Consider the following 14,833-nt stretch of genomic DNA (forward strand, 5'->3'; position numbering starts at 1 on the left):
TCTATAGTCTAGTCTATAGTCTAGTCTATAGTCTAGTCTATAGTCTAGTCTATAGTCTAGTCTATAGTTAGTCTATGGTCTAGTCTATAGTCTAGTCTATAGTCTAGTCTATAGTCTAATCTATGGTCTAGTCTATAGTCTAGTCTATAGTCTAGTTTATAGTCTAGTCTAAAGTCTAGTCTATAGTCTAGTCTATAGTCTAGTCTATAGTTTAGTCTATAGTCTAGTCTATAGTCTAGTCTATAGTCTAGTCTATAGTCTAGTCTATAGTCTATTCTATAGTCTAGTCTATAGTCTAGTCTATAGTCTAGTCTATAGTCTAGTCTATAGTCTAGTCTATAGTCTAGTCTATAGTCTAGTCTATAGTCTAGTCTATAGTCTAGTCTATTGTCTAGTCTATAGTCTAGTCTATAGACTAGTCTATAGTCTATAGCCTAGTCTATGGTCTAGTCTATAGTCTAGTCTATAGTTTATTCTATGGTCTAGTCTATAGTCCTGTCTATAGTCTAGTGTGTAGTCTAGTCTGTAGTCTAGTCAATAGTCTAGTCTATATTCTAGTCTATAGTCTAGTCTATAGTCTAGTCAATAGTCTAGTCTATAGTCTAGTCTAGTCAGTCTATAGTCTACAGTCAAGTCTAGTCTATTGTAATTTGTAGTTCTGCTTAATTCTGCTCTGTAATCTATAGTTTACTTTCTTTTCAAAATAATTCAACACCATTTCCAGTTTTTATTATATTTTCGTATTTTATTCAGTTTTTTTTTTGCAATATTTTTTATTTTATTTTTTATTTTTATAAAAAATTACAAAAGTAAGGAAAACGCAAAGAAACTTAAGATTACAATTACAAAAATGTAAAAAAGTTTGTTTTTCAATGCAGACCTACAGTTTTGTTTATTATTCGTTTTTTTTTTCTCGTAATTACGCCATACAAAAAACATTTTTATCAAAAAGTTGTTTATTTTTTAATTTTATTTTTAATATTATTTTTATTTTTAATGATTTGATTTGAATTTTTTCCGGTTTTTAAGACTAAAAACTAACACACAGTACTTTGTTTATTTTGTGTTTCATTTGAATGGCAACTGTTGTTTGGTAAATTTTATAGCATATTTTTAGGATTGTTTTTTATTTTATTTTAATTGTATATTTATTTTAATATTTATTGTAATTTTTTTTGTATATGTTTTTGTTGTATATATTTATTATAAATTCAAAAAATTGTTACGCAAATTTGTTTACTATTTAATAAAGTATTTTAGTTGTCGTTATTGTTTTATGGTTTAGATTTTATTTATTAAATATTTTATTATTTTGTTTTTGGTTGTAGTGGCTATAAGTTCCCAGTTTTTAAAGTCTTTTATGTATGTTTTATTTGTTTTCTTTTTAGCTTATTCGTTTTCTAAATATTATCTTACCTTTTTTCTGTTTTAATTTAGCTTTAATATTGTTTATTTTGTTATAATTATTGCATAAGTTGTAGGATGATTTCATTTTAAGTTTCTTTTTCATAGATTTATTACAAAAAGAAAGTTTGTTTTAATCAGAAAACTTATCGTAAGCAAAAAGTTAAATTTTATAATAGAAAAAAAAAACAGTTTTTAAACGTATAAAAAGAACTAACTAAGAACTAAAGAAAGCATACTTTCAGGCCTACAGTGTGAACTACTGTCTAGTCCATAAACTAGTCTGTAGTACAGTCTATTCTAGTATTTAGTCTAGTCGATAGTCCAGTCTATAGTCCAGTCTATAGTCTAGTCTATAGTCTAGTTTATAATATAGTCTATAGTCTAGTCTATAGTCTAGTCTATAGTATAGTCTATGGTATAGTTTATAGTCTAGTCTATAGTCTAATCTATAGTATAGTCTATAGTCTAGTCTATAGTATAGTCTATGGTATAGTCTATAGTCTAATCTATAGTATAGTCTATGGTATAGTTTATAGTCTAGTCTATAGTATAGCCTAGAGTCTAGTCTATAGTCTAGTCTATGTCTAGTCTATAGTCTAATCTATAGTCTAGTCTATAGTCTAGTCTATAGCTAGTCTATAGTCTAGTCTATAGTCTAGTCTATAGTCTAGTCTATAGTCTAGTCTATAGTCTAGTCTATAGTCTAGTCTATAGTCTAGACTCTAGGCTAGTCTATAGTCTAGTCTATAGTCTAGACTCTAGGCTAGTCTATAGTCTAGTCTATAGTCTAGTCTATATCTAGTCTATAGTCTAGTCTATAGTCTAGTCTATAGTCTAGTCTATAGTCTAGTCTATAGTCTAGTCTATAGTCTAGTCTATAGTCTAGTCTATAGTCTAGTCTATAGTCTAGTCTATAGTCTAGTCTATAGTCTAGTCTATAGTCTAGTCTATAGTCTAGTCTATAGTCTAGTCTATAGTCTAGTCTATAGTCTAGTCTATAGTCTAGTCTATAGTCTAGTCTATAGTTAGTCTATAGTCTAGTCTATAGTCTAGTCTATAGTCTAGTCTATAGTCTAGTCTATAGTCTAGTCTAAGTCTAGTCTATAGTCTAGTCTATAGTCTAGTCTATAGTCTAGTCTATAGTCTAGTCTATAGTCTAGTCTATAGTCTAGTCTATAGTCTAGTCTATAGTCTAGTCTATAGTCTAGTCTATAGTCTAGTCTATAGTCTAGTCTATAGTCTAGTCTATAGTCTAGTCTATAGTCTAGTCTATAGTCTAGTCTATAGTCTAGTCTATAGTCTAGTCTATAGTCTAGTCTATAGTCTAGTCTATAGTCTAGTCTAAGTCTAGTCTATAGTCTAGTCTATAGTCTAGTCTATAGTCTAGTCTATAGTCTAGTCTCTAGTCTAGTCTATAGTCTAGTCTATAGTCTAGTCTATAGTCTAGTCTATAGTCTAGTCTATAGTCTAGTCTATAGTCTAGTCTATAGTCTAGTCTATAGTCTAGTCTATAGTCTAGTCTATAGTCTAGTCTATAGTCTAGTCTATAGTCTAGTCTATAGTCTAGTCTATAGTCTAGTCTATAGTCTAGTCTATAGTCTAGTCTATAGTCTAGTCTATAGTCTAGTCTATAGTGCTAGTCTATAGTCTAGTCTATAGTCTAGTCTATAGTCTAGTCTATAGTCTAGTCTATAGTCTAGTCTATAGTCTAGTCTATAGTTAGTCTATAGTCTAGTCTATAGTCTAGTCTATAGTCTAGTCTATAGTCTAGTCTATAGTCTAGTCTATAGTCTAGTCTATAGTTCTAGTCTATAGTCTAGTCTATAGTTAGTCTATAGTCTAGTCTATAGTCTAGTCTATAGTCTAGTCTATAGTCTAGTCTATAGTCTAGTCTATAGTCTAGTCTATCGTCTAGTCTATAGTCTAGTCTATAGTCTAGTCTATAGTCTAGTCTATAGTCTAGTCTATAGTCTAGTCTATAGTCTAGTCTATAGTCTAGTCTATCGTCTAGTCTATAGTCTAGTCTATAGTCTAGTCTATAGTCTAGTCTATAGTCTAGTCTATAGTCTAGTCTATAGTCTAGTCTATAGTCTAGTCTAGTCTATTTAGTCTAGTCTATAGTTTCTGTCTAAGTCTAGTATATAGTCTAGTCTATAGTTAGTCATAGTCTAGTCTATGAGTCTAGTCTATAGTCTAGTCTATAGGCTAGTCTATAGTCTAGTCTATAGTCTAGTCTATAGTCTAGTCTAAGTCTCGTTTAGTCTATAGTCTAGTTCTCTAGGCTAGTCTATAGTTAGTCTATGTCTAGTCTATAGTCAGTCTATAGTCTAGTCTATAGTCTAGGCTATAGTTCTAGTTCTAGTCGGTCTATAGTCTAGTATAGTCTAGTAATAGTCAGTCTATAGTTCTAGTCTATTAGTCTAGTCATAGTCTAGTTATAGTCTAGCTCTATAGTTAGTCGAGAGTCTTATCTGTAGTTTAGTTCATAGCCCCTAAAAGTATACTTTAAAAAGCAGTACTAAAATCTTACAAATATCAATTAATTCTTTCTTTAATTCTAAATTCTGTTTTATCCTTCTTTAACAATTTATCTTGTTTTTCATACCAACAACATTTTGTTTCATTTATTCTTCTACCATTTTTCCATAAATTTAGTTTGTTTTTTGTTTTTAAACCTCTATGTAACATTTTTCTACATTTTTTGTTTAGCGTATATTTAGGCGTTTTTTAAATTGTTGTGTATGTGTTACTGCATTCATAAACATTTCTTTGACTCAATCCAACTTTTATTTATTGATACAATAAACAGTTATTTTCTTTCAATTTAATGTTTTTGTATTTATTTTTTTTAATATTTAAATTTTGTAATATTTTTTTTAGTAATTTTTATTAATAAATTAATAGTTTACTTTGTAGACATTTATTTTTTAAGACATCCAAGAGTATGTTTGTTTGTTGATAATAAATATAATACATTAAATGGCAAATAGTTTTGTTTTGCATACTTTAAGGCAGTACAATTAAAAGGATTTTAAAGGGTGAAAAGGGGGGTTTAAGCAAGGGTCTAGTTGGAAGGCAGTAGTTAAAATTTAATTAAAAAAATAGATATAACATTTGGAAAATTTTTATTAGATTATTCGAATAATTTCCGAACCGGTTTTACGAATAATCGCTTGAGACTCAATAGAATATCAAAGTTTGGTGAGAAAACTACTGAGGACAAGAAATTATTTCAAATCCAATAAATTTTTTAAAATTTTTATAAAGTTATTCGGGTAATCGATTATTTGGTTAAATGATTATTCGTTTAAATTTTATTCAAATTGTATATTTTTGAAAACGTTGATTTAAATTCTACAAATTTTTAAAATTTTTATTCGATTATTCATATAATGACCAAACCGGTTTTACGAATAATCGCTTAGAAGTCCATAAAATATCATAGTTTCATCAGAAAAATAACTTAGAGTAAGAAGCAATATCAAATTCCTGTTTATTTTTGCTGCTATTATACGTTTTATAGATTTGATTCGGTTAATCGATTATTCGGTTCAACGATTATTCGTTTAAATTGTAGTCAAATAGTATATTTTTATAAACTTTGCTTTAAATTCTATAAAGTTTGGTTATTTCTGTACTATTATTCGAATATTTGTCGAACCGGTTTCACGAATAATCGTTAAAAACTCATTAAATGATAAAAATTTTGTAGGAGAATTACTGAGAACAATAAGTTATTTAAAATTCCATTAAATTTTTGGTGATTTTCTTAAATTTTATAAATTTATTCGGGTAATCGATTATTCGGTTACTCGATTAATCGGTTTTGCGAATAATCGTTTTATTAATTTCAAATGAGAATTGCTAAAAACAAGAAATTCAGTTTAATTTTTGAAATTTTTCTTTATTTTTGGGGATTTATTCGCTGAATCGGTTATTCGGTTTTACAATTATTCGCTTAAAATTTGCTTAAAATCAAGATTTTCGTATATATGACATCATAAATATTATATATCCTTAAACTTTTTGTACGAATAATCGGTTATTCGTTAATCGGTTTTGCGAATTGTTCAAAACTGCGAAAATTATCAAAATTTCAATTGTTAATAATTTAAATATAAGAAATATTTTAAAATTCTGTTTAATTTTGTACATTTTCTTTGTTTTGGGAATTTATTCGCTGAATCGGTTATTCGGTTTTACGATTATTCGCTTGAAATTTTTTTTAAAACTAGATTTTCTTATATGGCATCATAAGTGTCAGATAACTACAATATTTTTATACGAATAATCGGTTACTCGATTAATCGATTTTGCGAATAATCGTTAAAAACCTCGAAAATTATCAAAATTTCAATTGATAATTTGCTAAAAATAAAAAATATTTTTAACTTCTGTTTAATTTTTGTAAATTTTCTTTGTTTTTAGAGATTTATTCGCTGAATCGGTTATTCGGGTTTAAGATTATTCGCTTGAAATTTGTTTAAAAACTAGATTTTCGTTTATGGTATCTTAAATGTTAGATAACTATAATATTTTTATACGAATAATTGCTTATTCGATTTATCGGTTTTGCGAATAATCGTTAAAAACCTCGAAAATTATCAAAATTTCATTTGATAATTGCTAAAAATAAGAAATATTTTTAAATTCTGTTTAATTTCTGTAAATTTTCTTTGTTTTTAGAGATTTATTCGCAGAATCGGTTATTCGGGTTTAAGATTATTCGCTTGAAATTAGTTTGAAAACTAGATTTTCGTATATGGCATCATAAGTGTCAAATAACTACAGTATTTTTATACGAATAATCGATTATTCGATTAACCGGTTTTACGAATAATCGTTTAAAATGTTGTTAAATACCAAACAAATTGCTAATACTAAGATTTTTTTCAAATTTAATCGATTATTCTTTAATATTTGGTCCTTTTTTCCTTTTCATTTAAAAGCCAATTAAAACCAATATTTTGTTTGTATATTTTTTTTACTATTTTTGTTTATTATTTTTATTGTAAAATAAAGAATTTTGTTTTTGTCTTAAATTTAAATAAAAAATTTTCGATTTTTCTCTTAGATTTTATAAAAAATTTCTAATAATTTTCAAGCATTTAGGGGGATTTTTAAAAGTAATTTTAGTTTGACTTAAGAAATTTGTATACAAAGAGGAAAGGAAACTTATCGAAAGTGTGGCATAGTTTTAGGTGTTTAAAAGGGGAAGGGAATCAGTTTTTGTTAATAATTTTTAAAGGGATTTATATGCTTTTGGCCTATGGCACTCTTTTTATAGATTTTTTTATTACAATCAATTACCTTTTGTTGTATTTATTTTATTTATTTTGTAGAAAAAATTTTATTTTTTTTTTTAAACTTAAAACTATATTTTTTATAGAAAATATTTTTTTTTAGTTTTTTTTTTTTAATTCCTTTTTTGTTTATTTTAGTTGTTGTGTTAATATACAGCTTATTTATTTATGGTTTTTCATTAGTAATAATAATAATTTACAATATTTTTTTATTTATAGTTTAAATATAAAGAAATGTAAAGTATACTTTAGGGTGTTTTTTTTATATATATTTTAATATATAAAAAAGTAAAGTCTAGTTTAAAGGAGTTTTCAAGTTAAATTATTGTTGTTTTAATTAAACTTAAACAAAAAGAAACTGAAAGTATTTTGATTTATAGGAACAAGCTTTTATAAGATTTTTATTATATTTATTTTCAGTAAATTATATATAAAAAGAGAGAAATTGGCAAACAAAGCAAAAAATATAATTTTATATAAAAGACAACTTTTTGTTAAACTATTTAAACGTATAATCGTTCAAATTTTACAAAAATTATCCAACATTTTGGTTAAAAATTGCTTAACTCAAGAATTTATAACAAATTCTTTCAAATTTTCCTAAAATTTCTTCATTTTTATTGAATTATCCGTTTAATCGATTAATCGTTTTAACGAATAATCGTTAAAATATCACTTTAAATTCATTTGTTAAGCATATTTTTGTTAATAGTTTGTTAATAGTATCAAAAATTCGATAAATTTACAAACTTTTTAACGAATAATCGTTAAAATATCATTTTAAATTCATTTGTTAAGCATATTTTTGTTAATAGTTTGTTAATAGTATCAAAAATTCGATAAATTTACAAACTTTTTAACGAATAATCGTTTATTCGATTAATCGGTTTTACGAATAATCGTTAAAATTTACCAAAAATTCACACAAAATTCACAAAATTGCTTAAATTAAGAGTTTATAACAAATTCTGTTAAAATTTTCCTAAATTTTCTTACTTTTTAGTGAATTATCCGTTTAATCGAATAATCGGTTTAACGATTATTCGCTTTAAATTCATTTAATATTCTTTTTATTGTTGAAATCAACTTAAATGCTATAAATTTGCAAATTTTTTAACGAATAATCGTTTATTCGATTAATCGGTTTTACGAATAATCGTTAAAATTTCCAAAAATTCAAACGTTTTTGACTAAAATTGCTTAAAGCAAGAAATTATAACAAATTCTGTAATATTTTCCTAAATTTTCTTACTTTTCACTGAATTATCCGTTTAATCGATTATTCGGTTTAACGGTTATTCGTTAAAATATCATTTAAAATTATTTTTGTATTCATATTTTTGTTAACATTAACTTAAATGCTATAAATTTGCAAATTTTTAAACGAATAATCGTTTATTCGATTAATCGGTTTTACGAATAATCGTTAAAATTTCCAAAAATTCACACATTTTTGGCTGAAAATTTTTTTAAATTACGAATTTTTAACAAATTCTTTAAAGTGTTCCTAAAATTATCCAATTTTTATTGAATTATCCGTTTAAACGATTATTCGGTTAAACGATTATTCGTTACAAATTCATTTAAAATTTATATTTTTGCAAGCATTGTTATATAGTATATGTAATAGGCAGTATTTAAACGATTATTCGAATAATTTTTTAATCGGTTTAACGAATAATCGCTTAAAATTTTGCAAAAATATCAATTTATTTTTCTAAAAATATAAAATTTTTTCCTAAAAATTTCTTTAAAAAAGAAGAAATTTAAAATTTTGTTTAATTTTTATGAATTTTCTTGATTTTTATAGAATTATTCGTTTAATCGATTATTCGGTTCAACGATTATTCGTTACAAATTCATTTAAAATCTGCATTTTTGTAAACAGCATCTTAAATTCTCCATTTTAGTTAAGAAAATTTAACGATTATTCGAATATTAGTTTGAACGATTAACCGGTTTTACGATTATTCGTTAAAAATTTTATATGAAATTTTTATCTTTTTTAATATTTGTATGTATTGTACATAATAGGCTGCTTTTTATATGATTATTCGGTTATTCCTATAACCGGTTTTTTTGATCTGAATCTGAATTTTTGTAATTAGCATCTTTAATGCCAAATTTTGCAGAAAAAATCTAGCGATTATTCGAATAATTATTGATATGATTAATCGGTTCTACAAATTATTCGTTTAAATTTCATTTAAAATTTATATTTTTGTTAAAAGTTTATTAAATTTAATATTTTTGTTAACAAAATTTAACGATTATTCGAATAATTTCAATATTTCAACGATTATTCGGTTTTACGATTATTCGTTTCAAATTCATATAAAATTTATGTTTTGGTAAATGAAGTCTTGTGATTTATATTTTTGTTAACAAAATTTAACGATTATTCGAATAATTATTTCAACGATTATTCGGTTTTACGATTATTCGTTTTAAATTCATATAAAATTTATGTTTTTGTAAATGAAATCTTGTGATTTATATTTTTGTTAACAAAATTTAACGATTATTCGAATAATCGTTTTAACAATTAACCGGTTTTACGATTATTCGTATTAAATTCATATAAAATGTATGTTTTTCTAAATAGAGTCTTGTAAGTAATATTTTTGTTAACAAAATCTAACGATTATTCGAATAATCGTTTTAACGATTAACCGGTTTTACGATTACTCGTTTTAAATTCATATAAAATTTATGTTTTTGTAAATGAAGTCTTGTAATTTTTATGTTTGTTACCAAAATTTAACGATTATTCGAATAATTAGTTCAACGATTATTCGGTTTTACGATTATTCGCTTTAAATTCATATAAAATTTATGTTTTTGTAAATGAAGTCTTGTAATTTATATGTTTGTTAAGAAAATTTAACGATTATTCGAATAATCGTTTCAACGATTGACCGGTTTTACGATTATTCGTTTCAAATTCATATAAAATTTATGTTTTGGTAAATGAAGTCTTGTAAATTACATTTTTGTGAACAAAATTTAAAGATTATTCGAATAATCGTTTTAATGATTAACCGGTTTTACGATTATTCGTTAAAATTTTTATATGAAATTTGAGTTTTCTTAAGCTTTAGTATATGTTCTTTATGCTATGCAAGTATTTATACGATTATTCGATTATTTATGTAACCGGTTCTGCGATTATTCGTTAAATTTTTATTTGAAAATTGCATTTTCTTAAACATTGTCTTTTAGTCTACATGTTTAGACACTTTTTTTGCAATTATTCGGTTATTCGTTTAAGCAGTTTTACGATTATTCGTTAAAATTTAGAAAAATAAAGTTGGCTTTTAGTTTTTTTTTTTAAAGTTTCTTTTAGGAATTAAAGGTTTTTTGTTAGAATTTTTTGTAATTTATTTTTTATTTTAATATTTTTTTGTATTTTATATAAAATATTTATTAATAATTTTATTTTATATTTAATATTTTTATAAAGCATTCCATGCCTTGTGGTTTCTACGTTTTTCAAAGGGTTTTTCAAGCTTAATTACTAAAATTACAAAATAATATTAGTTTGTTAATTATAATAAAATAATAATAAAAAACGTTCACTATAAATATTATGGCGCCTTGGCTCTATTTGGAACAATACCTTTCTTTCTTTTACTTTCTGTTTTCTATTCATTTGCTTGCTTTTTCTTCTTTTTCACAAAATTATCAAATTTTTACAAAATTATAAAGTTTTAGTAAAATTAATTTGAATTTTTTTTTTTTAGATTTTTCTTAAATTCTTCTCTTCTCTTTCATTTCTTTTTATTTTTAATGTTTTTTTAAAACTAATTTTGTAAATTTTATGCCGAAAAAATTTAGTTTAAATATATTTTAACTAATTTACAAGGTTATTTACTTAAAATTTAATTTTATATAAAAAAAAATATTTATTCAAAATATTGCATTTAAATAAAATTTTTATAAAATGGCAAAAGATCTTTTAAAAAATCTTTAAATTCTTAAAATTATTTTTTTTTTAGTTTAAGTAATTGAAAAGTGAATTTTTATAATTTTTTCACATCCTCCTTATATTTTTTTTTGTAAAAAACGTGAAAATTTCCAAAATTTTAAAAATTTTTATTCGAATAATCGGTTTTTTGATTAATCGGTTTTAAGAATAATCGTTAAAAATTTCCAAAATTTTGTTTAAAAATTACTTAAATTATGAAATTATAACAAATTTCATTCAACTTTTATAAAATTTCTTACGTTTTTACTTAATTATTCGTTTCAACGATTATTCGGTTTAACGATTATTCGTTTTAAATTCGTTTATTAACCATATTTTTGTAAATAATATTCAAAATTCTATAAATTTGCAAATTTTTATAAGAATAATCGGTTATTCGTTTAATCGGTTTTACGAATAATCGTTCAAATCTCATAAAATTATTTAAAATTTTATTAAAAATTGCTTTAATTACGAAATTATATTCAATTTTGTTTAATTTTAAGAAAAATTCTTGTGTTTTTATTGAATTATTCGTTTACTCGATTATTCGGTTTAAGGATTATTCGTTTTAAATTCATTTGTTAAACATATTTTTGTTAATATTAACATACATCCTATAAATAAGCAAATTTTTAAACTAATAATCGGTTATTCGCAAAATCGGTTTTACGAATAATCGTTCAAATTTCACAATCGATTAATCGGTTTAACGATTATTCGTTTTACATTCATTTCTTAAACATATTTCCTTGATATTAACGTAAATCCTATAAATTTGCAAATTTTTAAACGAATAATCGTTTATTCGTTTAATCGGTTTTGCGAATAATCGTTAAAATTTCATAAAAATTCAAATTTTGTTGGTTAAAATTGCTTAAAACAAGAAATTAATACAAATTCTATTTAATTTTTGTAAATTTTATTCATTTTTACAGAATTATTCGTTTAATCGATTATTCGGTTTAACGATTATTCGTTAAAATTTCATTGGAAACTAGAAATTTGATTACCGTGAAGCAAAATTCCATATATTCACGAAATTTTTTTTCTATTATTCGAATAATTTTTTTAATCGGTTTTACGAATAATCGTTAAAATTTCTCCAAAATGCTACCCTTTTTGGCTGAGACTTGCTTAAATCAAGAAGAAAGAATGTATAACAAATTCTTTAAATTTTTAAAATTTTCTTGGTTTTAAGGAATTATTCGTTTAATCGATTATTCGGTTCAGCGATTATTCGTTAAAATTTCACCTGAAATTTGAATTTTGCTTACCTTGAAATAAAATTCTATAATTTCATGAAATTTTTTTTTTTAATTATTCGATTAATTTTTTTAACGGGTTTACGAATAATCGTTTAAAAATTACCAAAAACATTAAAATTTCTGCTAAAAATTTGTTTAAACAAGCAGTAGTTTCAAATTCTGTTTAATTTTTATATTTTTTTTTGTTTTTATGGCATTATTCGTTTAATCGATTATTCGGTTCAAGCATTATTCGTTATAAATTCATTTAAAATATAGATTTTTGCAACCACTGCAATGTTTACTTTATAACTGGAAACTTTTTGTGCAATTATTCGAATAATTTCTTAACCGGGTTTTCGAATAATCGTTTAAAAATTACCAAAAACATTAAAAATTCTATTAAAAATTTGTTTAAACAAGCAGTGGTTTTAAATTCTGTTTAATTTCTATAAATGTTCTTTGTTTTTATCAAATTATTCGTTTAATCGATTATTCGGTTCAAGGATTATTCGTTATAAATTCATTTAAAATATAGATTTTTGCAACCGCTGCCATGTTTACTTTATAACATAAAACTTTTTGCGCGATTATTCGAATAATTTCTTAACCGGTTTTTCGAATAATCGTTTAAAAATTAACAAAAACATTAAAAATTCTATTAAAAATTCGTTTAAACAAGCAGTAGTTTCAAATTCTGTTTAATTTCTATAAATTTTTTTTGTTTTTGTCGAATTATTCGTTTAAACGATTATTCGGTTCAACTATTATTCGTCAAAAATTTTATTAAAATGTAGATTTTTGTAACTACTGATAGATTTACTTTATACTGGAAACTTTTTGCGCGATTATTCGAATAATTTTTTAATCGGTTTTACGAATAATCGTTTAAAAATTACCAAAAACATTAAAATTTCTGCTAAAAATTTGTTTAAACAAGCAGTAGTTTCAAATTCTGTTTAATTTTTATAATTTTTTTTTGTTTTTATTGAATTATTCGTTTAAACGATTATTCGGTTCAACTATTATTCGTCAAAAATTTTATTAAAATGTAGATTTTTGTAACTACTGTTAGATTTACTTTATACTGGAAACTTTTTACGCGATTATTCGAATAATTTTTTAGTCGGTTTTACGAATAATCGTTTGAAAATTAACAAAAACATTACAATTTCTGCTAAAAATTTGTTTAAACAAGCAGTAGTTTCAAATTCTGTTTAATTTTTATAAATTTTCTTTGTTTTTATTGAAATTATTCGTTTAATCGATTATTCGGTTCAACGATTATTCGTTATAAATTCATTTAAAATATAGATTTTTGCAACCGCTGCCATGTTTACTTTATAACAGAAAACTTTTTGCGCGATTATTCGAATAATTTCTTAACCGGGTTTTCGAATAATCGTTTAAAAATTAACAAAAACATTAAAAATTCTATTAAAAATTCGTTTAAACAAGCAGTAGTTTCAAATTCTGTTTAATTTTTATAAATTTTCTTTGTTTTTATTGAAATTATTCGTTTAATCGATTATTCGGTTCAAGGATTATTCGTTATAAATTCATTTAAAATATAGATTTTTGCAACCACTGCAATGTTTACTTTATAACTGGAAACTTTTTGTGCAATTATTCGAATAATTTCTTAATCGGTTTTCGAATAATCGTTTAAAATTTACCAAAAACATTGAATATTCTGCTAAAAATTTGTTTAAACAAAAAGTACTTTCAAATCCTGTTTAATTTTTATAAATTTTCTTTGTTTTTACCGAATTATTCGTTTAATCAATTATTCGGTTCAACGATTATTCGTTATAAATTCATTTAAAATATAGATTTTTGCAACCACTACAATGTCTACTTTATAACTGGAAACTTTTTGTGCCATTATTCGAATAATTTCTTAATCGGTTTTACGAATAATCGTTTAAAACTATAAAAAATATCAAAATTTCTTTAGAAATTTTGCTTAAACAGAAAATCATTTATAATTTTCCTTAATTTTCTTGATTTTTATTGAATTAATAGTTTAATCGATTGTTCGCTTCAACGATTATTCGTCAAAGTTCTATAATTGTTATACGATTTTGTTGTGTGCTGCCTATTTTAAGGGGTTTTTAAGTAAAAGTGTGTAAAAAAACCAAAAGAATTTTATTTTACATTTTAATTTGTATGTTATTCCAACAGTTTTATTGCATATTTTAAGGCGTTAATAAAAATTCATTATAATGCATAAGTTTACTTGAAAATTCAATTCAAAATATAATAATTTGTTTTATTCGGTTATATAATTAAAGATTATTTACTTTTTCATTTTAAAGGAACATTTAACTTAAACTTTTTTTTAAAAAATGACTTGACATTTTTGTTTTTACATATAATTCTACATAAATTTTTAAATAATATATAAAAAATAGGTTTAATAACTTTTAGGTATAAGAGGAAAATTGTTGTTATTAAAATAAATTTAAAAAAATTACATCAAATTTTAGGATTTTTTTTTAGCAATTTTTAAAACATTTTCTTGTTTTTTTTTTAAATATTCTATTTATAAATTTGCAAAATTTGTTTGCGAATAATCGTTTATTCGATTAATCGGTTTTACGAATAAACGCTCAAAATTACATAAAATAATTTAAAAATTTTGCCAGAAAATTGTTTAAAACTAGAAATAATGTATGAAATTCTATTAAAATTTTATAAAATTCTTTACTTTTTATTGAATTATTCGTTTAATCGATTATTCGGTTTAACGATTATTCGTTTAAATTCATTTGTTAATTACATTATTGTTAATAATATAAAAAATTATATAATTTAGCAATTTTTTATCTGAATAATCGTTTATTCGATTAATCGGTTTTACGAATAATCGTTCAAAATTCAGAAAATTTGACAAATTTCTTGAGATT

Source organism: Lucilia sericata, unplaced genomic scaffold (assembly GCF_015586225.1).
Source record: "Lucilia sericata isolate MDLA Ls3-8-SP2 unplaced genomic scaffold, ASM1558622v1 Contig000506F_arrow, whole genome shotgun sequence".
Lineage (NCBI taxonomy): Eukaryota > Metazoa > Arthropoda > Insecta > Diptera > Calliphoridae > Lucilia > Lucilia sericata.